The sequence below is a fragment of the Furipterus horrens genome, unplaced genomic scaffold (assembly GCF_987537825.1).
Source record: "Furipterus horrens unplaced genomic scaffold, mFurHor1.1.pri manual_scaffold_7, whole genome shotgun sequence".
NCBI classification, from domain to species: domain Eukaryota; kingdom Metazoa; phylum Chordata; class Mammalia; order Chiroptera; family Furipteridae; genus Furipterus; species Furipterus horrens.
Window position 1 is genome coordinate 48,976,897 of NW_028327177.1, and position 26,513 is coordinate 49,003,409.

Here is a 26,513-nt window from a genome sequence, read left to right on the forward strand (position 1 = left end):
TCTTCATATGTCAGTTTAATAATTTTATCTTTCAAGAAACTTGTCTATTGTATGCGACCTGTAAAATTTAGTGGCATAAAGGTGTTTATAATTATTTTTCCTTTAAATGATTGCAAGATCAACAGCTATGTCCTCTATTTCACTCCTAATATTGGTAATTGGTCTTTATTTATTTTGCAACAACATTGATAAATATTTATCAATTTTAATAATATTTTCAAGGATCCAGTGATGCTTTTGTTGATCTTTTATTGCTTATTTTTATTTTATTGATTATTGCTCCCATTCTTATCATTTCCTTTTTCATTTACTTTGTTTTAATTTGCTCTACATTTCCTGTTTTTTACCGTAGAAGCTCCAGTTGTTGACTTTAATTTTTTTATAATATAAGCATTAAAGAATACATTTTTTCTAAACAACAGTGTAGATACAGTGTGTAAATTTTGATATGTTCTTTTCATATTACCATTCAAAGTATTTTCTGATTTTCCTTTGATTTCTTCCTCAAAGGGCATTTCTCAATGGCCAGTTGTATGGGGAATTGTAAAACATCTTGTTGTTAATGATTTCTAACACAGTACATATTATTTCATTCCTTTTAAATTTATTGAAATTCTTAAAATAAGTGTTTTTATTGTATTTTTTTCCATTACCACTTAGTCCTCTTATACCTCCCTTCCCAACACAATCACCACGCTGTTGTCCATGTCCATGAGTCCTTTTTCCTTTTTGCTCAGGCCTTCCACCTCCTTCCCTCCCTATCCTTAGCTGTCATCTTGCTCTCTATCTATGACTATGTCTCTATTTTGCTTGTTTTTAATGGCCCAGAATATGGCATATCTTGGTGAGGGCTCCGTGTGCTCTTGAAAAGAATGTGTATTTTGCTCTTGTTAGGTGGAATGTACCTCCTGGCTGGTTTGGCTCAGTGGATTGAGCGTCAGCCTGCGAGCTGAGTGTCGCTGGTTCGATCTTCCAGTCAGGGCACATCAGAGAAGGAAAACTCTGATTCCAAAAAACCTCCACTGCCTTGCGGCATACCTCTTCAGGGGAAAGGCTAAGGAGAAGGGAAACTCTGACTCCAAACCTCCGCTGCCTTGTGGCATACCTCCTCAGGGAAAGGCTAAGGGAGTAAACCCCAACAGAAAATCCGGAGCCGGAGTCCCTAAGGCGGTTTGACGTTGTAGTCAACACCGGCAACTCCTGCGGCGCACCTGAAGCCAAGCTATATTGACTCTGTCTTTCCCCTTGGATCCTTCAGCTGCGAAGAGAGGGGGGGTCTGCTGCATGGGCAACAGCTGGCCCTCCATATCACCCTGCCCAGGCTTTGTAGCTTCACTGGAGAGGACACTCCAGCGTCATCGCAAGATGTCGACTCAACACGGGAGGAGACAGATACCGGTTATAAGCTCATCCGATTGGCGAAGGAAACGAGCGCCAGGGGTCTCCTCTGACAGTGGGAGAGGTCATCGCACCTCACTGGACAGCTACCGCCCGCCTCAAGCTGGGCAGCCCCCAGCCAATTAGGTGCCGTCTCGCCATGGCTCGCCTGCCCCACTGGGTGCATGGGGATCAGAGAGGCGTCTCTCGAAAAGTGGGCCACAAAACACTCGCACCAGGCAATTCCAAGCAAACAACAAGAAAGAAGCCTCCAGCTCTTCACCTCGCTAGCTGGAACATCAGGACCATGTGTCCTGGACTTACTGCAGACCTTCCGTGGATCAATGGTGCCAGGAAAACCACCGTCATTGACAGGGAACTGGCACGACTAAACATCGACATTGCGGCTCTATAGGAGACCCGGTTGGCTGACAACGGAACTATCAGAGAAACCAACTACACCTTCTACTGGCAAGGGAAGTCTCCGGACCAACCAAGACAGCACGGTGTTGGGTTCGCTGTGAAGAACATGCTTGTTAACTCCATAGAGCCACCCACAGGAGGCACAGAGAGATTACTTACCCTCCGATTGTCAACAACTTTCGGCCCAGTCAGCATTCTTAGCGCGTACGCCCCAACCCTCTGCGCCACCACCGAAGAGAAAGAACAGTTCTACCATGCACTGGACGAAGCGTTATCCAAGATCCCCAGAAGTAACGCTCTTTATCTCCTTGGAGACTTCAACGCAAGAGTAGGAGCCGACCACATGGCCTGGCCCACCTGCCTCGGAAACTTTGGGAGAGGAAAGATCAATGAGAATGGTCAGCGACTGCTTGAGCTTTCGTGTCACCACGGCCTGTGCGTGACAAACACATTCTTCAAGTGCAAAGAGATCCACCAGGTGTCATGGAGACACCCCCGCTCCCGCCACTGGCACCAGCTTGACCTCGTCATCACCAGAAGAATGGATATTGGCAGCACCCTCCTCACCCGCAGCTACCACAGTGCAGACTGCGACACGGACCATGCCCTCGTGGTAAGCAAGGTGCGCATAATGCCGAAGAGGTTGCACCACTCCAAGATGAAGGGTCGCCCACGCATCAACACCAGTTGTGCCAGCAAGGTGCGCATAATGCCGAAGAGGTTGCACCACTCCAAGATGAAGGGTCGCCCACGCATCAACACCAGTTGTGCCAGCAACCCAGTTAAGACCCAGCAATTCATCAACAGGATGGAAGATGCACTCGGCGAGGGAATGGCGGCAGATGACATTATTGAATCCAATTGGCCACGTCTCCGCGACGCCATATACAACTCCGCCATTATTGCTTACGGGAAGAAAGAGCGGAAGAATGCTGACTGGTACGAGGCTCACTGGGAAGAAATGGAACCCATGATCGAGGCTAAGAGGAAGGCCCTACTGGCTTACAAGGCCACGCCCACTCCCAGTACACTTCAAGCTCTACGGGCCGCCAGGAACAAAGTCCAGAAGACCACCCGCCACTGTGCCAACGCCTATTGGCTAAACCTATGCAGAAGCATCCAGGAAGCCGCTGATATTGGCAACGCATGAGGAATGTATGAGGGTATCAAGAAGGCAACAGGCCCAATCCCCTCCAAGATCGCCCCCCTTAAGTCCAAGACAGGTGAGGTCATCACTGACCAGGAACAGCAAATGCGGCGGTGGACCGAGCACTACCTCGAGCTGTACGCAACGAGGAACACTGTAACAGACACTGCTCTTAACGCCATCCTAGACCTACCAGTCATGGAGGAGCTAGACACCCCACCTACTGCGGCAGAGCTCGGCAAAGCCATCGACCCCCTCGCTTGCGGGAAAGCACCAGGAAGCGACGGAATCCCTCCAGAAATCCTAAAGAGCGGGAAACCAGTCCTGCTACAGCCGCTCCACCATCTACTCTGTCGCTGCTGGAAGGAGGGTTACATCCCCCAGGATATGAGAGACGCCAACATTATCACCATGTACAAGAACAAAGGAGACCGCAGCGACTGCAACAACTACCGGGGCATCTCTCTCCTCAGCGTCGTCGGCAAAGTATTCGCCCGGGTCGCTCTTGCCCGCCTGCAGACCCTTGCTTCCCGCGTCTACCCAGAGTCCCAGTGTGGCTTCAGAGCTGGCCGATCAACAGTGGACATGATCTTCTCCCTACGCCAGCTGCAGGAGAAGTGTCACGAGCAGCATAAACCACTCTACCTCGCCTTTATCGACCTCACGAAGGCGTTTGATCTGGTCAGTCGAAGCGGACTCTTCAGCTTGCTACGGAAGATTGGCTGTCCACCACATCTGCTTGCTGTGGTCATGTCCTTTCATGACAACATGCACAGCACGGTGTCCTACAATGGCGCAACCTCTGAGGCCTTCCCAGTCAGCAGCGGAGTAAAGCAGGGCCGCGTCCTCGCGCCTACGCTGTTCGGAATCTTCTTCTCCATGCTCCTCCAATACGCCTTTAAGGACTGCAGCGAGGGTGTCTTCATTCACACCAGATCCGATGGCAAGCTCTACAACCTGGCCCGTCTACGAGCCAAGAACAAAGTCAAAGAGGTGCTCATCCGTGAGATGCTCTTCGCCGACGACGCAGCCTTGACATCACACTCCGAAGAGGGACTCCAGCAGCTAGTCACTTGCCTCTCCCACGCATGCAAGGAGTTCGGACTAGCCAACAGCCTGACGAAGACGAACGTTATGGCTCAAGGCACGGGGACTCCCCCATGCATCACCATCGACGGATACACCCTGGAGGTTGTCAACGACTTCACTTACCTCGGGTCCACCATCTCGAGCTCTCTGTCAGTCGACTTGGAGGTCAACCGGAGAATCGCCAGGGCAGCCACAGTTATGGCCAAACTGAACCGGCGAGCGTGGAACAATTCCAGCCTCACTGAGAAAACCAGACTGCGCATCTACCAAGCCTGCGTACTCAGCACTCTCCTCTATGGCAGCGAGACGTGGACCACCTACACAAGGCACGAAAGGAAACTCAACAGCTTCCACATGAGGTGCCTGCAACACGTCCTGCATGTCGCCTGGCAGGATAAGGTCCCCAACACCGAGGTGCTGAAGCGAGCTAACATGAGCAGTTTGCATGCAGTTCTTAGTGAGAGACGCCTCAGGTGGCTCGGCCATGTCAAAAGAATGGATGCAGGCCGTATTCCCAAAGACCTCCTCTACGGCAAGCTAGCAGAAGGCCAGAGGATGACAGGGCGCCCAAAACTGCAGTTCAAAGACATCTGCAAAAAGGACATGACACAATGCTCCATCAATCTCAACACGTGGGACGTTCAAGCAAATGACCGCCTAGCCTGGAGGCTCGCGGTCAGGCAAGGTACGTCACGCGCAGAGGCTGCGTGCAATGAGGAGGCGGTCCAGAAAAGATCGAGGCGGAAGCAGCGTCAACAGCAGCAACAACAGCCATCTGCCTTCACCTGTAACAAGTGCGGCAGGGATTGTCACTCCCGAGTCAGACTGCACAGCCATTCTCGGCGGTGCAGATAGACTCTCAAGAAGCTACACCATCGTCTCTCGAGGAGGACGGCTGTCCGATTGTCCGATTAGGTGGAATGTCCCATACATGTCAACTAGGTTAGGATAGTTGATAATGTTGCTCAAACCTATATTCTTACTGGTTTTTCATCTAATGGCTCTATCAATTCTTAAGAGAGAGATGTTAAAATATTCCACTATAATTGAATTTGACTATATTTCTCCCTTTATTTCAATTTTAATACATTTATTTTGAAGCTTGTTTATTAGTTAAAAACACATTTAGGATTGTTATGTCTTTCTAGAGAACTAGCATCTTTATTCTTATGAAATAACCATCTTATCTCTGATAATATTCCTTGTCTTGAATTCTACTTAGTCTAAGATTAATATGATCACATTAATTTCTTATGCTCAGTGCTTTATATTTTATATCATTTCCATATTTTCGCTTTCAGCTTGTGTTTATATTTAAAACTTATAAACGATATATAATTAGTCTGCTATGTTTTTATCTAGTTTAAAAAATCTCCGTTCTCCAGCCCTGGCTGCTATGCCTCAATGGACTGAGCATTGGTCTGCAAACCAAGTGTCACTGGTTCGATTTCCAGTCAGGGCATATGACTCGGTTGCACATCAGGTCCCCAGTTGAGGGTGCATGAGAGGCAACCACACAGTGATGTTTCTCTCCCTCTCTTTCTCCTTTTCCCTCTCTCTAAAAATAAATAATTAAATAGATAAGTAATTGTAAAAAAAAAATCTCTGCTCTTCAATGACATTTTATTTACTTACATTTATTTTTGAAAAGCTTTTGTTTCTGTCCATCTTTTCATTATTTTCTAATTGTTCTCTCTATTCTGTTTCTTTGTTGCTTCTTTCCTGACTTAAAAATGTATATATTGGAGTAGTTTTCAGTATTCTATTTTGTTTTTTATCAGATTTTAGCCATCCTTTTTGTTTTATCTTCAGTGGTTTCTCTAAGAATCATTATAAACATAGTTAATTTATTATAATTTACCTTGAAATATTATACTACTTCTTGTAAAATACATAGTGCTATACTTTAAGACATACTCCTCCTGTTTGTATTGCTGTAAATTTTTTTCTTTTACATGTTACAAACCTAATGATACAATGTTCTTTTCATTTATTTTGATTATAAAATAGTGTTACATAATGTAAATGTAAAAAAGAAGTTGTCTTTTGCTTTATATATATACATACATTTTTTTCCCATAGAGCCAAGTTTTTTATAGTATCACCTTTTTTTTCCATCCAAAATACTTTCTTTAGCCTTCCTTTTATGTTTGAAGAATATTATTTTTCCTGAATAATAGAATAGAATTATGGGTTATTAAAGACCTTTTTTCTTTAACCCTTTAAGGATGTTATTTTATTACCCTCTGATGTACATTATTTCTGATTAGAAATCAGTTATAATTCTTATTATTGTTTATCTCTATGTAACATGTCATTTCCTCTTGTTTCTTTAAAGTGTTTTTTTAAGTGTTGTTTTTTTAATTGTCTGTATTTCTCAAACTGAATAAGGTCCCTCTCTCATAATTATTCTGCTTAGATATTTATTTTAATTTCTTGAATCTATGAGTTTATAATTTATATCAAAACCTGGAATATATCTTTTTTAGTGTTCTCAGTTTAAACACCTAATTGTGTTGTATTTTTTTCTTTTATTAATACATAATTGACATTTAACATTATATTAGTTTCAGGTGCACAACATTATTATTTGATATTTGTCTTATTTGTCTATATTGTGAAATGATCAAAACAGTAAGTCACCATACATACTTGCTTTTACTGTTGTTACTATGATCTAAGGATCAGCTGATTTTTCCTAATTTCTGAAATGCATCTCTATCTATAGATAACCAACTTTTCTGTCTGATAATGTCTATATTAGGTAACTGACCTCATTTATGGAAGCTGTCACTTTTTCTGGACCTATTAAGAGCTAATTAATTTCTGGAACTCAATGTATCAGGGCTCACTTGTACCCGCCATTTTTTGCTAGCCCTGTGTAAAACATGTTTATAATTTTATTTGCACTTTTCTTGTTATTTTGAGAAAATAAAGTTTTTAAATTTTTTTCAAAATCCTAGCCGTAACACACCTTTCAGAGGTGGGCTGGGGCAATGTCAAATTGGTACAACATGAATATAAACTAGCTAAGACAAGTTTTGAAAACTGGCCTCAGAAGGATGCAGAGAATATTTTTCTGATAAACTGGTGATCCTCTTTCTTGGATGAGACATTGTCATGATTAACATCCTCCATGGATAAAGAAAGGAAAAATTACCTTCCTCTTCTCACCTCTGTGGAGAATTTTTGAGATAGATCTCTGTCAGAGATTATGGGGCAGAGATGGTAGAGGTAAGGTAGAGCTTTGAACAGTTCTTGCTTTGTGTGGAATTGCTGACTCTGGATTATCTATTTCTCTCTTGGTCTTGTTCAGAATTTGTATTTCCATTTTGGAAAGCTTTCGCCTCTCTATAACTCATCTTCCATGCAGTTGGTGAACTAAGATTCATCTGTGGCTTTCTCACACTTAGGAACAGGTGACTACCTTTACAGGATCAACTGAGAGCAAATGTTGGGTCAGGGGAAGAAGTTTAAAAGAAAACAGACAAAGTTTATATTTGTTCCAGCCTTATTTACCAGATTAAATATCACAAGCTTTGCTTAGTGTCAGAGCCTTTTTTGCTTGGAGAATTCTGTTTTTATAACATATTTTTATAAAGAAAGAGGTTGTTGGATTATACCCATTGGAAGAATGATGTCCAGTCACAATAAGTTTTATTTGGCCATCTAATTAAACATCTCTCTTAGGTGTGAAAAACAGAACTGAACCTACACAGGCAGGCAATGGCTTGCAGCTCCAGTTCTTTTTATCACAAACAAATCTTTGTCTTGGTTTGTACTATGTGCTTCCTGTCACTAGGTGATCCCTGCTTGAAGTGGGTGATTGGGGGCATTTCTCTTTCCTGAAGAATGTAAAATAATCCTTGCGGGTCTCAAATAGAGATCTGAGTTCCATTATGGTAACTGGATTTTTATTCCATTGTGTATGAATAAAACCTTGTTTTCTGTCTTTTTTCTTGGGGACTGAGAAGGATTTATAGGCTTTATAATCACTGAAACTTCTGCCTGTGTCCTGACAATGTGCTTTATGAAAGCAGTCATAGGGGTCATTAATGACAGCCCATATTCAGAGGTCTAGAAGCCAGTATCTTTTAAAGTCTTATTCTGTTTTATTCCCACTTTGTAGGCAACCAATGTAGTGTGAGAAATAGCCTAGTGACCCTTTTGACCCTTTGTGTTTTTGGTGACAAAATGGTACCAGCAATTGGACCTCTGTTCAGCAACCTCAGTACTTGAGTTTTGGCTAAGAAAGAATTCAGAAGCAAGACTTACACTATAAGAGAAAATTTGTTTAGAAAGTCACAGAGGTATAAAAAAAAGTAAGCTGTAGAAGAAATGGGCTTAGGAAACAAGTTATAGAGGTGAAAGGACACTTGGAGCTTAGGAAAAATAGAGAGGCAAGGAAAATGTACCTGGGGGAAAAGGGTGAGGAAAGGCATGGGTGTACTCTTTAGAGAGAGCCTTGCAGGGTCCTCTGTCCTAAGGAATTTTAGGGGCAGGGATTTTATAGAAGGTCCCAAGGGAGGATATCAATAGAATATCCATTGGCTATCTAGGTGTGTCCTTTCAAGATCACAGTATCCAATGAAAGGTCAGTGCCAGGGCCAATGCATCTGGTGCTGATGTCAGCTATGGCACCGCATGTCTGGTTTTGCAGTTTTTCTGGACCTGGAGCTGAAACACAATTGAGGCCTAAATGTTACCACTAGGGCTTAATGCTTAGAGGACTGGTCATGCAAGGGCCTGAATGGGAGTCATATGAGGCCACTCTTCAGCTTCCTTGTTCCTCCTCCACTGGATCTGCTGCATAACTAGTGACATGCTAGGGGAGGAAAGGTCAGGGGAAGGTCTGAACCACATTACCAGTGACATAAGATCAGGTGGTCTAAGTCACATGACCAGTGATAGGCTAAGTGAGGAAATGTTACCCTGGGGGTGAGGTCCTTGTTTTCCCAGTTTTGCCCATTGCTAGGGACCCCATGACTTTCTGCCCTGGTCACCTTCTGTACCTGGCCCATCATCCCTGGTCTGCTCATGTCTGTCTTACTGCCTACGACAATGTGACAGTTTTCTTTTCTCACATATGTAGGAGATTTAGAAGTCTGCATATTTGCCAAAAGTTCTTTCCCTAAGCTCCCTACACACCAGATTGCCTGGTGAGTTTTAAGGAAGGATCAAACTTACTTATTAACTTCAAAATCATAAATAACCTCTCTTCTGAGTTTCTTCAGATGCAGTGCTTTAATATCTAATTTATAACTAAGAAAAAGAAAGTAAAGTAGCATTTACTTAAAGGTTATCCATGTTCCTTCTCTGAAAGCTGGCTTTCAGTAGACACTTACTGTTCCTAGGCCATCTAAGTATAATGCAAAGGTGTGCTTGTCCATATTCTGACTATTTCATGCTCCCAAAACAAACTGTTTCTCTTTAACTGATAGAGATAAAATTCAAAATTCAAATTACTTAACTACTATGCATGCTGCCTCCCAGCCTCCCAGTAAGTAACTTTCCAAGGATTATCCAGCTCACCAGTAATGGAGCCGGGGTTAAAATTATGGTCTTTCTGATTCTCCAGCCCTTCTTTCCACTTCTGCCTCATCTTTTCCCAAGACCCAGTGGGAAGATAATAGGCAGCTGTCAGAGTGCTTAGAGGCTGGGAGCTCTGCATAGATTGTTAATTCTGCTTCCAGAAAGTGGAAGTTAACATTTGTTCCAACTTTACATTTACAAAACACTTTCAAATGCTCAATGCTTCCAATAACCCTAAGAAACAAAAATTCATATTTCCATTTCCATTTGAGGAAGCCATGTCCAAATCTCAGGCCATTTTCTCAAAGTCATAGTATTCAACTCTAATCCACTGCATCAGCTTCAAATCTTTGATGTTTCCAGCATACAATTTTGTATAAACATTTTGCCATTTAGAAATATGAATTCTTATTTTCCTTTGAAATGAATCAAAGAGTTATTGTACCTTCTGTGAATGTAAAATTTGCACAACATAAGCATTTTTTCACCTTCAACATGGGCATTTGGACTTTATTACCAAAGCAGAACTTAGAGCCTTACCTGGGTTACCTTATTATATTCTACGTACTAGTTGATATGTAAAGCAATGTAAGACACAGTATCTGCTGATAATAATTAGTTTCCTTCTGTCTCTTATCCAAATCCTCCTTTTGCTAGGACTGCTATACACTTTGCTTCCCATGGCCCTTCACAGGCAGTGGAGAAACAAATCCAACAAGTGTGTCCTTCCCACCACAGGGATGCACAGTAGTGAGGGTCTATTCCCATTTCACCCCTGGGACTTTCTGGAGTGAGCAGAAGTAGAACCCTACTATTCTTCAACTTCCTGGCTGAGCTATGATTTTCCTGCCTGACATAATGGCTGCTCATTTCTCTAAGATATTTGTGTTGGATATATTTTCTTTCAACTTTTCTAGCTTACTTAAAGGATACATTTAAATTGCTAATATGGAAGATAATGTGATGCAGTTGTTCCCAGTCCAAAAGCCTCCAGGACAAAAACAAACAAACAACACAAAAACAACAACTACAACAAAAAATGCAGGATTATGATCAAGCCATTGAAAAGACAGTAGAGAAAACATTATCCATTCAAAGAGAAAAAAAAATGAAATCATTTCTTAGAGAGAATGAAAGGTAGAATACATTTCTGCTTTTATCGGGACATGATTCTGATTAGAGAGAAGATCTCTATGTCTCTATTACTTCCAAAGATGAAAATTTTAGGTGCACTCAACTCCCCAAGTCAAGAAAAGGGCTAGAAATCAGTGTCACTTGACACACACTGCCATGAGATAAGAAAAATATGCTCTAAAAAAGGCTATGCTCTAAGTATAACCTAGACATTTTATTTTAAAAGATGACATAATCTTTTCATTTAAAAGGACCACACTCAAATAAAAGTAGAAACAATTTTCATGAAGAAGTTGCATTAATTCCAAATGTTTACTACATCTGTAATGATTGTAATATAATAATGACAAATTAAATGTTTTATCTTTTATTCTTTTATTTTATTGATTATGCTGTTACAGTTGTCCCAATTTCTTTTCCCCCTGCTCCCCTCCACCCTGTGACCCCTCTCCCTCCAGTTGTCCCTTTCCTTAGTCCATGCCCATTGGTTGTGCATATAGTTCTTCTCAACATCTTCCTGTCTACTCCGCTCCCTCCTACTATGCTTCTTAATTCTTGCATCATCTCCCTCCCTTTTCACCCTTCCCCCTCCCCCGTGTGCTCGCCACAACCTGGTGACCTTTCTCACCACACTCTGGCACTTTGCGTGGGGGCAGGGGTCCAAGATGGATTTCTGCTGTTACTCTCCACTAAGGAACCGGGAGCCTCCTCTGTCCCTACAGTCTGAGACAATGGGGTCTGCCTTCCCCAGTGTTGGAATCATGAAACGACGAGTCTGGTCCGCAGCCAGGGCCGGCTCCCAGGTGCTTCTCTCCTCCCAACAAATACAGGTGTCTGCTTACCGGGTCCCACTGTTACTGCTGCGGCTGCTGCCTGCAGCACAGTTTGATCTTTCAGCCATGGTTTTGCCCCTCCTACCCATCTGAATGAGTACCACTTGTTTATGACTTCATATGTTGGACTTTCATGTAGCTTTATTTTCTGGAACTTTTTGTTATTTTTGGTTTTGCAGTAGTTGTAGTCCTTCTTAGTTGTGGAGGGAGACAGAGCATGTTGGCCTATGCCTCCATCTTGGCCAGAAGTGACAAACTAAATGTTTTATTGCAAAGATCTATAATACAGCTTCATATACACTTCTGTATATGTTAGGAATATATGTATATTATAATATGTATAATATATTAGATTTTATAATTATATAGATAACCTTTTTCAGTAAAATATATATTGATTTGAAGCTTTTTAGAACAAAACATTTAATAGAAGGTAAATTCTGAGAAATAATGTCAGCTAAGTGTGCAACCATTATTCAACAAGTCCATATAGCATAGATATTATATATGTATTACTTCCATTACTATTTATTGAACTTATACATTGGGACATAGACTGTATTTGTTGGGAAGGATACAGAGATAGTAAGTTAAACCATAATTGCTATTTTTATGTTAAAAACAGTTAATGGCAATTTAAACATCAATTTAACAAGATAGACACTAAGTAAAATGTTATCCTTATCCTCAGGGGGTTTAATCATGGAAGGAAAACAGACTTATAAACAGACATGTGCAAGTGTAGGGTGAATACTTATTATTGTAGACTGTCGGAAGGGTGAGTACAGGTCAGCTGGCCACATCAGAGGGGCCTCCCAGGAGCTGTAGAGTATGTGAGCATGCCCTGAGGACTCCAACTGGTTCCCACAGATATGCAAGCAGTGTCCAGCATGGAGAGGCCAGATGAGAACTGTGGCATCTCTAGGCTTCCTAAAAGCAGGTCCTGCAGCACCCACCCCACACTGACCCTGTTACTGTAGACAGTCATGGAGCTCTGGGTATCTACTCTATTGGCCAGGATGATACAGGGGGAGGTTCTTGACACTGAGCACTCTGAAGTCTAGAAAGGTGAATGAACAGGCCTCGAGTGGGACCAAAGCTAGCAAGATAACTGGATAGAATAAAAGCCTTCTCCTCTCTATCCTTATAAAAACTGAGGGCTTGAGCAGGAATTGGGAGTCTGGTTTTGAGGCAGGAGTCAACCATCCTCCCAGGTTGTAGCACCAGCACTTGTCTCATGAGTTTGGCTTTGGTTGCAGCAGGTAGCTGAACCTGCACTTCAGTTACATAATTAGAGCAGATTTTTAAGGGTAGGTTATATTTTTTAAAAAGTATGGGGAAGAATGGGTGGTACAACAACAGGTGCACTAGGTTACAGTGGATTATAATGTTGAATATGAGTTGAAGGAGTGGAAACAGGAAATGTTTGGCTGTGAAGCTGATAGCATCAATTGTATCTGGATATGGGTGTGGTTCAGGATAATATTTGTTTTTCTTTTCAGATGAGAAAGAGATGGTTATGTGCCGAAGGGAGCAACGGGTCAGAAGGAAGATTATGGAGAGTGACTCTGAAGAGGCCAGAGGAGAGAGTTTCTGGCACAGAAGTTTTATTTGAGTCTTGTGATTCCATGTACTGTGTCTCCATGCCTTAGCAGGCAGGAGGTATGCAACAAATGTTTTTTAACTGAAATATAAACAATGATAGATCTTTCTATCTAGTTTTTGATAATACAGTGTTATTTTCCTGAGAAAATAGTGAATGAGAATCAATTTTGGGGAAGTCTTGAACTTCTACTTCTAAAAAGTTTAAATAAAATAATGTTATGAGGAAAGGAAAATGAAAGGGAGAGGAAACAACTATTTAAAAAGAATCTTAAAAGAATAGTTTGAAGTAGAAGCAGGAAAGAGAGCAGCCTTATATGCAAAAGGATTAAGCCATGATAAGAAAGATTAATGAATGAAGACCTGGATCAGATAAAGGTATTAAAGATGAAAAATATCATGAGAAAAATTGGGCTTTTTAAAGCTTAGAGTATAGTATTCCAGAAAAGGCAGCAAGAAAACTATTAGTCCCCACTGACAGAAAGAATGCTGCTATTAATTAATTTGTGCAATATAATGGCTGTCCCTTGGTCTGACAGAAAGCTAATCCATATAATGTAAGAATGGAGAATTCAAAAATGGTTATAGTATGCTGTGCTCTTCTGAGAAGGCAAAATTTAGAAGGAGGTTCATAGTCACAAAGATTTATAGTGTAAAATAATCCTACTTTCTATATTAACAGGAGAGAAAGAGAGTGAGAGGGAGAGACCTGAACAGTCAAGGAATATAAATTTTTCTAAAATTCTGAAATTAAAGTAAAATAAATAAGAAAATTTTCAAATATTTCAGCCCATTTCAACTCTTATGTCAGAGGTTTTGCCCCATGGAGTAGTTTCTTGAAAGAAAAAAGCTTATATGTTACCTCCATTGTATAAAGACCAACAAGGGCTGCTCGGCTGGTGGATGGTGGGGACCTAGAGCACAGTCATTTCAGTTCTCTCTTCTCTTTAACCTGGCTCTTTCCCCAGAGTCCTGTCTGTAAGATAGCCCCATGGATCCCAATGTGAAAACTATTCTGTAACCTATTTAGTCTTTAAAAAATTATCCTTGTTTTTGAAAATTCTATTTCATTTACTAGGTGTCAACAAAACACTCTGAAGGCCAAGTTTCCTCTCTCCCTGCCCCAGTCCTCCACTCCAGCTTCCCTGGAGGCTGGAGGCTGGCACTAGACAGTAAGTGTCCTTGAATCACCAGTTAGTGAGCTGGGTTCTGTGTGGTGCCAAGTGCATGTCTGAATTATGTATGTTTGTTACTGTCCGACACCCAGTCCACACCTATGTCCCTCACCTTTTCACCAAGGGGAGGACAACTTACATTACTAAGAGCTGGAACCTTCAAACTGCTAATTCTTTTTCTAACCCAAGAAGTCAAAGAGAGGGAGCATATCATATATATTGGAGTAATTCTTTAAGCAAAGTATAGACACTTTTAAGAACATAGGCTTCACCTCGGATGGATCTAGGTTCAAGTTCTATAATAGCCATTACCAGCCAGAAGAGTTTAGCAGAGTGACTTTACCTTTCTGAGTCTCAGGTTCACCAAATGCACAAAAAGATGGAAGTCCCTATGTATAGCATTGATTTTTAGAAATGATATAGGTAATATTCCTAGTACTGTTCCTGGCACAGAAAAACAACTCAAATAATAATTATTAGTATTACTTTTATGTGGTATATATTTTCTCAATTTTTCTAGATTGTTATGATGAAATGGCTTATTACATACAATGTATCAGAGTTAGTATAATTTATACACCAGATTTGCCTGCTTAAGAATACTGAGATGGATCGATACTGCTAAAACCGATAGTTCCTTGTCATAACATTCTATTTAAGCAATCAATAGACAAATAGAAAGACCTTAATGATTCAAAATATCATTAGTATAATGCAGTGCATGCTTGGAAGGCAACCTGAACTACAATTGGAAATTTGAAGCAAGTGATTTTTTAAAAAGCCATTCTGATTTTTTGGCAACTATCCACTGACAGCATGTTGCTTTTGCTTTCTTTGTCAAGTACAGAAAAACAGGAAGCACAAAATCAATATGGATTTGGGTGGGAAGGGAGCGCTGGCAGACACATAGGCTATATCACGGGGTAGGGTCTGATCTATATTATGCAACAAGAGATCACTATGGACCTAACCTGAACTTCCTGTTGGGCTGCTTCTTTGAGTATTTTTGGATGGACACAGATAGTCTTCTGTACTTGTGGGGTTTATGGCTCTCTTCCCAGGACTTGGCTGTTTTTTGTTTTTTTTTTTTAATGCCTTCTGCCTGTACAGGGTAGTGGAATGGCTGGGGGATGAGAAGACAGAGATAGATATAGATCCAGCTTTGCAATGTGCTAGCTGTGTGACTTTGATAAAATATCTTAACAACAATTTAAAACTTTTTTTTCATCTATGATAGTACTAAACAAGGAGAAGTTTCACACTCAAATTCCGAGTAAGGTGTGTACTGTGGGAGAGCAATAGACCCAGAGATGCTGGTTTGAGCTGTGGCCAATTGAGTAGCTTGTGTCCATTCTATGGCATTCAAATTCCATTAAAAATAGTCAGGTTTCAAGGGAGAACACTTGGTAGCTGTCAATTTCAGACCTCTGGATCAGATTATGTGTAACATGTTTTTTAGTTCTATGATTTGGACCACTCTGGCACCAGAAGTAGCACCAAAGGATATTAAAGGGTGTAAAATGAGAGTAACGTGGCCAAATAACATTTAGCTATGCATTGATACATAGTAAGAAAAGTTTCAAGTGTGTAAAATACAAACTCGCTCTAGCTATACTAATTCTAAAACAAAAACTAAATGAATTCCAGTTTAATTAGAATTAAATCTAGGATTAATAGGTACTTTTTCAGGAATTTTTAAACATACCAAAAATGTAGTACTTTGAGAAAAATGTCTATTGAATAGTATTTGCAGAGTACCTGTCCTGTAGGTCCCTGATGCGGATAAAATGACTGACTCAGGGATGATATGCCTGAGGAAAGTGAAGAGGAGTGTCTCTTGGAGGAGATCACTGCCAAACCTTCCCTGGGTCCAAGTTTTTATTAGGTTGGCTATATGCAGAAATGCATGACTTGAGGAGGCAGCCCCCCCTCCCAATTATTATTAGCAAGGACAAATATGAATCAACATGTAGTAATAAGCGGTTCAGACTTTCAGGACCTGAGTACATTGCAAAAGTTTAGACTACACTGCCAGAGTTAAACATTCTGTTGATATAGATTTGGAGTTAGACAAAGCAGAGCGGGCAAAGTAGACTTTACTAGTGTCAAAGAGCACATTGTATTCTTATCATTTTTTCCTAAGACCTTCTGGAGAGTGGAAATGGTAGCGTGGCAATTGGGGCATGCTAATTAGCTGTCTTTAAGGCTTATGGGCCCATATGCTGTTCCAGGCTCAAAGCAGCGGTCAGTTTCCAATTCCATACAGACCGGTCTACCACCTCTCCCCCTTTTTGTTAACAAAATGGGATATGTTAGTAAGACCAATAAAACCTGCTACTTGCCTTTCACAGATGTTGTCATGGACAAACAGTTTACATAGGCATCTTTAGCACACAGAGTACAACAATGATTAGAATACATTCTATAGCTTTTATTTCCCAGATTCTTAGGTTTTGTTCATTAAACCAGTTAAAACCTTTTGTTTAGTCAATTTTTTAATGTCATGGAGTTGCTGATGGAGTTCAAGTGGCAATTGAATTATTTGGCCCTTGAGCTTGGTAGAAAAGGCCCTCTTCAGATGGCATTGGATCTTGGCCCACAAATGTTGGCTATAGTTCCATTTTAGGGGAGTGACACAGAGCTTGGAAAACTCTGGGTCACAGGTAAGTCATTGGTGGATGACTAGAGCATTCTGCTGCTTTTCCAGCCATACTATCACAGATTTTACAACTGAGAGCCAGGCAAGGGTTTTCTGGTCAATTGGCATTTGCAACAGGTTATCATAGGGACCAGTCTATTGTTCAGCCAGAGGCTGTTCAGGAACTTGAGTCTTTCAGGTCTTTAGTAAGACTTGGTCCCCTGGCCAGAATGGGTGAAGAATCTTGTCAGGTGGATAAACAAACCTGTAATGAGTAAGCTTGTGCAAAATGGTTAATTCACATAACAACCTACAAACCAGTTTTTGGGTCTGTAAGACTGTGGAGACACCCAGTCGGAAGGCCTTTGCTGGAATGATAGCATTTTTGATGACATTACAAACCTAGGACCTTCTGTGTGTAAAGCAGAGACAAGCTCACCTCTGTAAAATACCAGGGGAGAGTTAAAGGGTTAAATAGTGGCAGCTATTTCCTAGGAGGGAGTTGGGAGTGTAGAGTGCCCCTCCTTTCTTACTCTGAGGCTAGAGAAACAGAAACAATTTTATTTTTGGTGATTACTGCATTTCTTTAGTGTGCTTAAAAGTGGGCTGTTTTCATTATACAGTGACCTTGACAGCTTTCACAGAGGCTAGAGAAGAGGCAGGGGCGATAGCAAGCTTGGCACAGCTTGTTTTGGGGACCGCAGCTTTTAGGTCTAAAATGTACAATGTTTCAAAGACTTATATGCTTACTTTTCCTTTTTATTTCTTTTTCACTTCCATTTCCCTTATTGAGTTACCCACTCCAATGTCCTTCCTCCCCATGCCATGCACGAATGTAGCATATATCTTTCTTTTATTCCTTCTTACCCTTCTCCTTCACTTTCTTAATTTCTTCTTTTTCTTTCCTTCCCCCTACACATCTTTCTTCAATTTTCACAGACATGTCTTTCTCTGAGTGGCTTATTTCACTTAGCACAATGCTCTCCAGGTCCATCCATGCTGTCAAAAAGGGTAAGATTTCCTTCTTTTTTTATGGTCAAGGAGCAGTATTCCACTATGTAAATAGACTGCACTTTTTTATCCATTCAGCTACTGCTGGGCACTTGTGCTGCTTCCAAATCTTGACTATTGTAAATAGCGCTGCAATGAACATATGGGTGTATATATTCTTTTCAATTAGTGTTTCAGGTTTATTTGGAGGAATTTCCAGAAGTGGAATCTCTGGATCATAAGGCAGTTCCATTTTTAATCTTTTGAGGTAACTCCGTACCATTTTCCACAGTAGCTGCACCAGTCTGCATTCCTACCAACAGTGCAGGAAAGTTCCCTTTTCTCCACATCTTCTCCAAAACTTGTTTGTTGATTTATTGATGGTAGCCATTCTGAGAGGTGTGAGGTGATATCTCATTGTGATTTTAATCTGCATTTCCCTGATAATTAGTGACATTGAGCATCTTTCATATGTTTATTGGTCATCTGTATGTCCTCTTTGGATAAGTGTCTATTCACATTTTTTGCCCATTTTTTTAATTGGATTATTTTGTTTCGGTTTGTTTTCTTTTAGGTGTTGAATTGTATGAGTTCTTTATAATTTTTGGATATTAACTCACTATCAGATTATTGGTAACTGTGTTCTCTCATTCAGTGGGTTGTCTTAATTTTATTGATAGTTTAATTTGCTGTGCTAAAACTTTTTAGTTTGATGTAGACCCATTTGTTTAATTTTTTTGTTGTTTGTTTTCCTTGTCTAAGGAGATATATCAGATCAAATATTGCTACGAGAAATATCTGAGATCATACTGACCATGTTTTCTTCTAGGATGTTTAAGATTTTGAGTCTAATGTTTAAGTCTTTAATAATTTTGAGTTTTTGTGTATGGTATAAGAAGGTGGTCTAGTTACATTTTTTTGCACATATATGTCCAATTTTCCCAACATCATTTACTGAATAGATTACTTTTACCTCGTTGTAAGTTTTGCCTCCTTTGTCAAATATTAACTGACTCTAAAGGTGTGGATTTATTCCTGGGCTCTGTATTCTCTCCCACTAATCTATATATCTGTGTTTATGCCAGTACCATACTATTTTGATTACTGTGGTCTTGGAGTATAGTTTGATAGAAATTTTCCAATCAGTATGGCTTTAACTGTGTTCCACAAAATTTGATATTCTCTATTTTTATTCTTTTACATTTAATTTTTAATTTTCCCCTCAAAAAAAATTTTTTTTGTCCCATGGGTTTTATAGAAATCTTTTGCTTAGTTTCTAAATGTTTAGAAAATTTTCTGTTACTTTCTATTTTTGATTTCTAGTTTGATTTCTATGTGGTCATGATACAGAGAGATCTGATTAAGATCACTGGGAAGAAGTAGAAGGGGCTATAGGAGGAGTTTGTCAAGGCAATGGAAAACAGTCTAGGATGGGATTGGTTGAGAAGCTGAATGCCTCCAGAGCCAATGGAAATAAAAATAGGACTGGCCATTAGGCTCATGAGCTTTTCTGGCTCCTGAGCTGGCTCTCTCTCTTTCTGTCTCTCTCTCAGGCTCTAGCTCTGGTTTGGGCTCTGGTTTTCAGGCTCTGTCTTCTTCCTTGAGGATGTTTGGATGATGGTGCTGCAGCTGCCTGCATTTCCCAATGGATGGTATTTTGTATGGGAAGGAACTCTGGGCACAGCCTGGGATTGGGTTAGCCTGGCAGAAGGTGGCAAGTTTATTCTTTGGGTTCTCTAGATGGAACAAGCTCTGAGGCAGAAGCCTGTCATCCTTCCAAAATTATGTAGCTTTTGTATGTTGTTGTTCTGGTTTATAAACTAACCATGTAGAAACTAACAGGGGAAAAGAGGAGAACCTAGGTGTTAAGAGGTTAGCTTTAATTGATAGGCTTAAGTGATTAAAGCTGGACTTGATAGGTTTAAGTGACTGCTTTTGAATAAAGACTTCTTTCCTTTATCACCAAACCTTTGCCTTTGGAATATTGCCTAGATGGTGGTGGCAGGCAGCAGGACCCCAGCTTGCTGTTTGATAATAGAGTACACTCTTTATATGAATTAAATTCTTTTAAATTTGTTGTGGTTGGTTGTATAGCCTAAGATATGATCTATTGTTATATTTCTTCCTGGGGTGCTTGAAAATAATGTATGTTCTGTTACTGGATGAAATATAATATGTTGATTGATGTGTTTCTATATTCTTGTTGATTTTCTGTTTAGTTACTCTGTCAATTGTTGAGAGAATTGTTGATGTCTTCAACTATAATAATGAATTTCTCTATTTCTTCTTTTGTTCTCAGTTTTGTTTTATATATTTTGCAGTTCTTCTGTTTGGTGGGTATACCAAGATGGCTGTGCTTTTTGGTGGTTTGATCTTTTATTATTATGTAATAACTACCTCTCTCCCTGGTAATTCTCTTTTTCCTGAAGTATACTTTATATAATATTAATATAACCACTTCTGCTTAATCTTGCTTGGTGTTTTCATAGTATGTCTTTTTCCATTCTTTTACCTTCACCCCACTTATATCATTATACTTGAAGGGAGTGTCTTATAGACAATATATAGTTAGGTCATGTTTTTTAAATTTAAATTTGCCAATTTCTGTTCTTCAGTTGGTGCATTTATACCATTTATATTCAGAAGTCCAATATGCTGCTCATTGTACCACAGAGCCACCTATTAGATTATTTACATTTACTGTGGTTATTGACATTATAAGGCTTACATGTGTCATTTTATTATTGCTTTCTATTTGTTGTATTTTATGTGTTTCTGTCTTTTCCTACCGTCCTTTGCGTTAGTTGAACATTTTATTTTAGAATTTTAGTTTTGATTTACCTATAGTGTTTTCAGTGTAGCTTTTGATAAAAATATTTTTAGTGGTTTATTTAAGTGTTATATTATATACACATAACTTATCCCAGTCTTCTGGTTCTACTAGCTTGAGTGCAGCATAGAAGTCTTTCTGCCTTCCACATTTTTTACCATCCCCATATTTAATTATATGTGGATATATATTTCCTCTCCATACATTGAAAATCATATCAATCAGTGTTATAATGTTTGCTCCAACTGTCAGACATAATTTAGAACACTCAAGATGAGAAGAGAAAAATATTTATTTATATTTTATATCTTTACCTTTGTCTTTTTCCTGTTCTAGTGTTTCAAGCATCCTTCTTTTATCATTTTCTTTCTTTTTAGACAAATCCGTTTAGTCATTCTTTTAAGGTATGTCAGTTGGCAACAAATTATCTTAGTTTTTCCTCATCTCAGAATGTCTTGATTTTCCCTTTATTTCTGAAGAACATATTGACTGAATATAGAATCTGGCTGGGAATTTTAAAATGTCAGTACTTGAGAATATTATGTCACTTCTTTCTAATCTCTAAGGTTTTTAATGAGAATTTCACTGTCATTCAAATTGTTTTTCCTCTATAGGTAAGCTTTTCTTTCTCTCTTACTGCTTTCAAGTATTTTTTTTTGTTTCCTTTTTGTTTTTATTTTTTATGAATTTGACTATGATGTGTCATTGCATACATTTCTTTGGATTTATACTGTTTGGAGTTCACTTAACTTCCCGAGTCTGTAGGTTTATATCTTTTATTAAATTTCAGGCAATTTTAATCATTATTTCTTCAAATACATTCTTTCCTCCAGGGACTCCAATAACTCTAAATATTAAATCTTAATCCTTATAGTACCTCAAGTCTTTCAAGTTGTATTTGTTCCTACCCTTCTGCCCCCAACATCTATTTTCTGTCTGTTGTTCAGATTGAGTAATCTCTCCTGGTCTACCTTCAAATTCACTGATTCTTTCCTCTGCCACTTCCATTTTGATCTTAAGCCTATCCATTGAGTTCTTTATTTTGGCTACTGTAGTTTGTCAGTAATTTTTAATTTAAATCTAGATACTTTGGGTATTTTTATAAGACTGTGGATCTTAAATCTTCTGTTTTATGTGGTTTCTTCTGACACCACTCCAGGAAAAAAAGGTGGGATTACTGCCTCATTACTGCCTAGTAGGGAGCAGACGTGCCCTTTCCCCTCCTGAGCTGCATTTATACCGGAGGTGATGTGTTATTGCTAGATAGGTAGAAGACCTGCTCCTCTCTAGGCCTTCACTGATACCACCCTGATTAAGAGTGGCAGGGATGTCTTGTTACTGCTCCCCAAGTGACCTCCACTCACAAAATGGTGGAGGGGGTGGCTATGTTATTCTTGGGTAGTGGTGAAAATTATGACTCTATGAATTCTCCTCAAGGAGAAGGAACAAGAGCAGCTTGTTGTTACCAGATAATATGGAAATTCAGGTCTTCATTGACATCTCATGAAAGCAGGAAGATTCAGTACCACCCAGCTGGGGTGAAAGTTTTGTACTTCCTACACATTCTTCTCTAATATCATCCTGTCCATGGCATTGGGGCATCTTATTATAACCTGAAGAGGGTGGGAATCTAGGCTCTCCTCTCAGTCACTGGTGGCAGGGGTGAAAGAGCAACCACACTTTTCTGTGGTGTTTAGCTAAAGTGATAATTGCTTGAAAGATTTTGTGTTTCTAGATTGGTCTTTCTGTGGTCATTTGACTAGAGAAATAAGGGTTTTATTGGGAGTTTTCATTTGTTTGTTTTTATGTGTGCCCATTGACATTTACAGGTTGCCAGTGTCTTTAATATTAAGTCAGAGATATATGAAACAAAAAGAAAACTCAGAGGATGCATCTTCATTTTGCTTCATAGGGCCTAGTCGGTCTTCCTTCTTCTCTCTCTTATAAAGCCTACTTATGTTGTATATATCTGTCCAGAAGGAATCCAGCAATGTAATATGAAAAATAGAGACATTTATTAAAGAAGATACAAGATACAAAAAACATTGAATATAGAAAAATGACACTTCAGTCCCCTTACAAGTAGGCATCTTGAGACCTCACATAATTCTCCCAATTGCTATCAGCTCTCCCATCATATTTTCCTAAATCTCATCAATGGTCTGAAATCTCTTCCCTTTCAAAGGTTATTTTAGTTTTGAGAAAAGCCAGAAGTTGCAGGGCACTAAAACTGGGTTATAGGAGGCCTGAGTCACCTGGGTGATTTGCTGTTTTGCAAAAAACTCTGCATGAGATATGATGCATGAGTGGGCACATTGTCCTGATGAAGCTGCCAATCACCAGCTGCCCATAGCTGCAGCATTCTGAATCATCCAAATAGTTTCCATTGCAATGTTCCAATGTTCAAACTTAATGCAAAATTTGATGCATATTCGTTGCTTTACTCGCATAGTCATTTTGAATGCGATGGCTACACAGTTCACATGATCACTTAACAGTGTCTACTGCCCCCACTTACTAGCATCGTTGCTCACACATATGCATTACAGTCCCCTCTTCTTGGCAGCCAGGTTACGTTGATGTCATGCAAACTGCTTTCATTATATGAACAATGCCTGAGCATTTCCCTGACAGACCTCATATATATTCCAGGGGTTTTAGTTGTACTTAGGTGGCAACTAAATTTAGGTAGGTATTTGTACTCTATTAATCCAGAAGCAAATGTTTTCCTAAACCAAACATATCTGGCCTAGATTTTTCACATTCTTGTACTGTTTTCTCTTGAACATTTAGGTGTATTTTCCATGTATTTTCTGATTAAAGTATATAAGGATATAATAAATGTAAGATGAAATTGTTTTAATTATAAAAAATGTGATAGCAAAAAAATTCAGGAAAAGAAAATACATTTTCACTTTGTCTCAACCAAGCATTTATCTGGGAAGCTTAGAACACAACAATGTGTTCTTTCAGTGCCTTATATTGCTTCTACTTTAAAGCAGAGTGTCAGGCATTTAGGGGAACTGAGTTGTTTTAGAATTTATATCTTTTTGAGGGGAATAATATTATACCAGACAGTAAGTAAAAATAAAAAAGAAATTGCTCTAGTAAATAAAAATGTGTATTATGACTGGAAGTATACTGTAAACATAACTCTGTTTTTGAGTAGCACAAGGAAAATGTAAAAAGACTTTCCTGCAAAGGTAATTCTCACATAGATATTAACAGCTAACACATGACTAGATTTAAACTGACTGGCACAATATTGATGGCAGAGGCATATGCCTCTCCCAATATTGATTTCCAATATTGGTGTCTTAGTGGCAAAGATATTACACTTTTCCTGTTTCCTGGATTTCTAATTGAAAGGAAATTGAAAGCCAAATAAGTATTTTGGTAAAACAGTATCAAATGATAATGAGCATATGTATTCATTTCCGATTAGGCAGTTGGATATAATTTATATTAAGATTAAACTACATTGCGATTGAGCTTACTTATTAGAAGAACTTGAAAAAAAGATAATAAATTCACTCCTACAACAACAAAACTTAGAATCTCTGAACTACAGTAACTGAGAGGGAATGTGAGGTCTAATTGGATGATCAAGGAATGTAAAACTTACCATAAAACCCAGCATCTACAATGTGATTTTTCTAGTTAACTTTATCCTATGAGGCACTGTTCTGCATAATGAACTGGTTCTAGAACACACACAGCATTTTGAAAAGCTTTAGATCTAGACACAATTTTTCATTTTTTATTTTTTATGCTTCATTAACTTATTTACTACTTTCAATGATTTGAATGTGTCTGAATTAATCAGATACTTTTAATACAAATTAATTACTTAAATCATAATAATATACAAATGTGTACAATAAAATGCAACTTTTGTGATTTTGTGGTAAAAGCCAGGGAAAGCCCTTTGTTTTCCTGAAATTCATAAAATACTTCATAACAATGTTTACAATATCTATTGTTCTTCAGAAGTAATTGTTAAATTACCAGAAGTTATTCAGGAGTTTTAATAACACACTCTCTATAACTTAATTTTTTAAAGCAGATAACAATGATTCACTTTCTTTCAAAAAGTAATAAAATTAAGGTTAGGTAATTAATAATTATATAACAATGCACATAATAACAAACACTGATAGACTTGTTGAAATAATGAAGACTAAATATCAAAATATTTTCCTCTTTTCTCTTATAATAGTAATAAATCATAAAGTACATAAGAGGTAAATATGTTGCTGCTTGCAATTATATCACACTAGGACATTTTGAGAACAGTATTATACAAATCTAATAAATCTCCATATTTCATCTTCTAATTGCATTTCCTAATTAAACAAAAAAAGATGCATTCTGTTCTGCTCATGATGCTAGGTTTTGTGATAAGTTTTACATGCCTGGATCACCCAATTAAACCCCACAATCCCTTTCAGTTACTGTAGCTTAGAGAATTTAAGTTTCATTGTTGTAGAGTAAATTTATTATCTTTTTCCAGGTTCTTCCAATAAGTAAGCTCAAAACTGGAAATACAGTCAAGTTCTGCTGACTTCAGCTTTGTTTGTTATGCTGAATCTAATCCAAAGTCTAGTATTTGCTATAAAATAGGAACAGTTATGATGCTAACAACAATAGCAACAAAAATGCTTGCCTACATCACTTCCCTTCCAATATTATTTTAGAAAATTATTAACAAATTGATAATTAGTATAAGAACAATTTCAAAAAAACAAAAAACAAATAACCTTTTTTATTTTTTAATTTTTTTTAGTGTAACCAGTGAATATTCTGTTCTGTTTCTGAGCAGGTGAAAGCCAGAAATATCAGTTCTTTTTCATTCATTGGTTCCTCCATCACAGTCATCTTTTTCAAATGCTAGTCAAGGTATTCCACTTTTCACATCCAATGTTTGTGAAAGACTAAAGACAACTGCTTCCATCCTGAACACATACACCTGCCAGCATTTACATCATGGTTATCAAGGATTAAATCTTCATCTGCTCCCTGAGAAAAGCATGAAAAAAAATTTATTCTAAAAAAAAAAGAAGCTGAATCTGAGTGAAACTGAGTCAAAAGCTCCAACCTCCCCTTTTTGTGGAATAAACTTAAGTGCTTGTGTTAAGACCATTTTATATACTATTGGACATATAAGCCTTTCCAATAGAGGCATATCTACCCAACTCTCCCCAGAGTTAGAGTTTCTCTGATGCAAGAAACTCTAAATGCAAGGTTAAAAATGCAAGAACCTTTCATCAGAAATCCCTTGAATGAGGTGTTTTTGAAATCAAGAAAACCACAACTTAATACATTAGTTGTTTTTACTTTTAGAGTGTATAGGCACGTGACATATCACCCAAAATAGAGAAACAAATACCCTTGCCATCAAGTTCTTCCACTTTAAAGTTCAATCTAAACTGTTTACTATTTCAAAATAATCAGAAAAAAATTATTGGTGAGAAAAAAAGGGGAGATAAAAATAAACAAGTATGTATTGTATGCTATACATATTTCTATCGCTTAATCCTTACAACATCCTGTGAGGTTGTACTATTTTCTCTATTTGCTATAGAGCATATACACACTCAAGGGGGTAATTGATTTGCCCAAATTTTCAAATCTTAAAAGTGACACATTAAATAAAGAAATTACACTAGTTTCTAACTATTAAGCCTCTACTACTATTCTAGACATTGCATGTTTAGTCCTTACATAATCCTCTAAGTTAAAT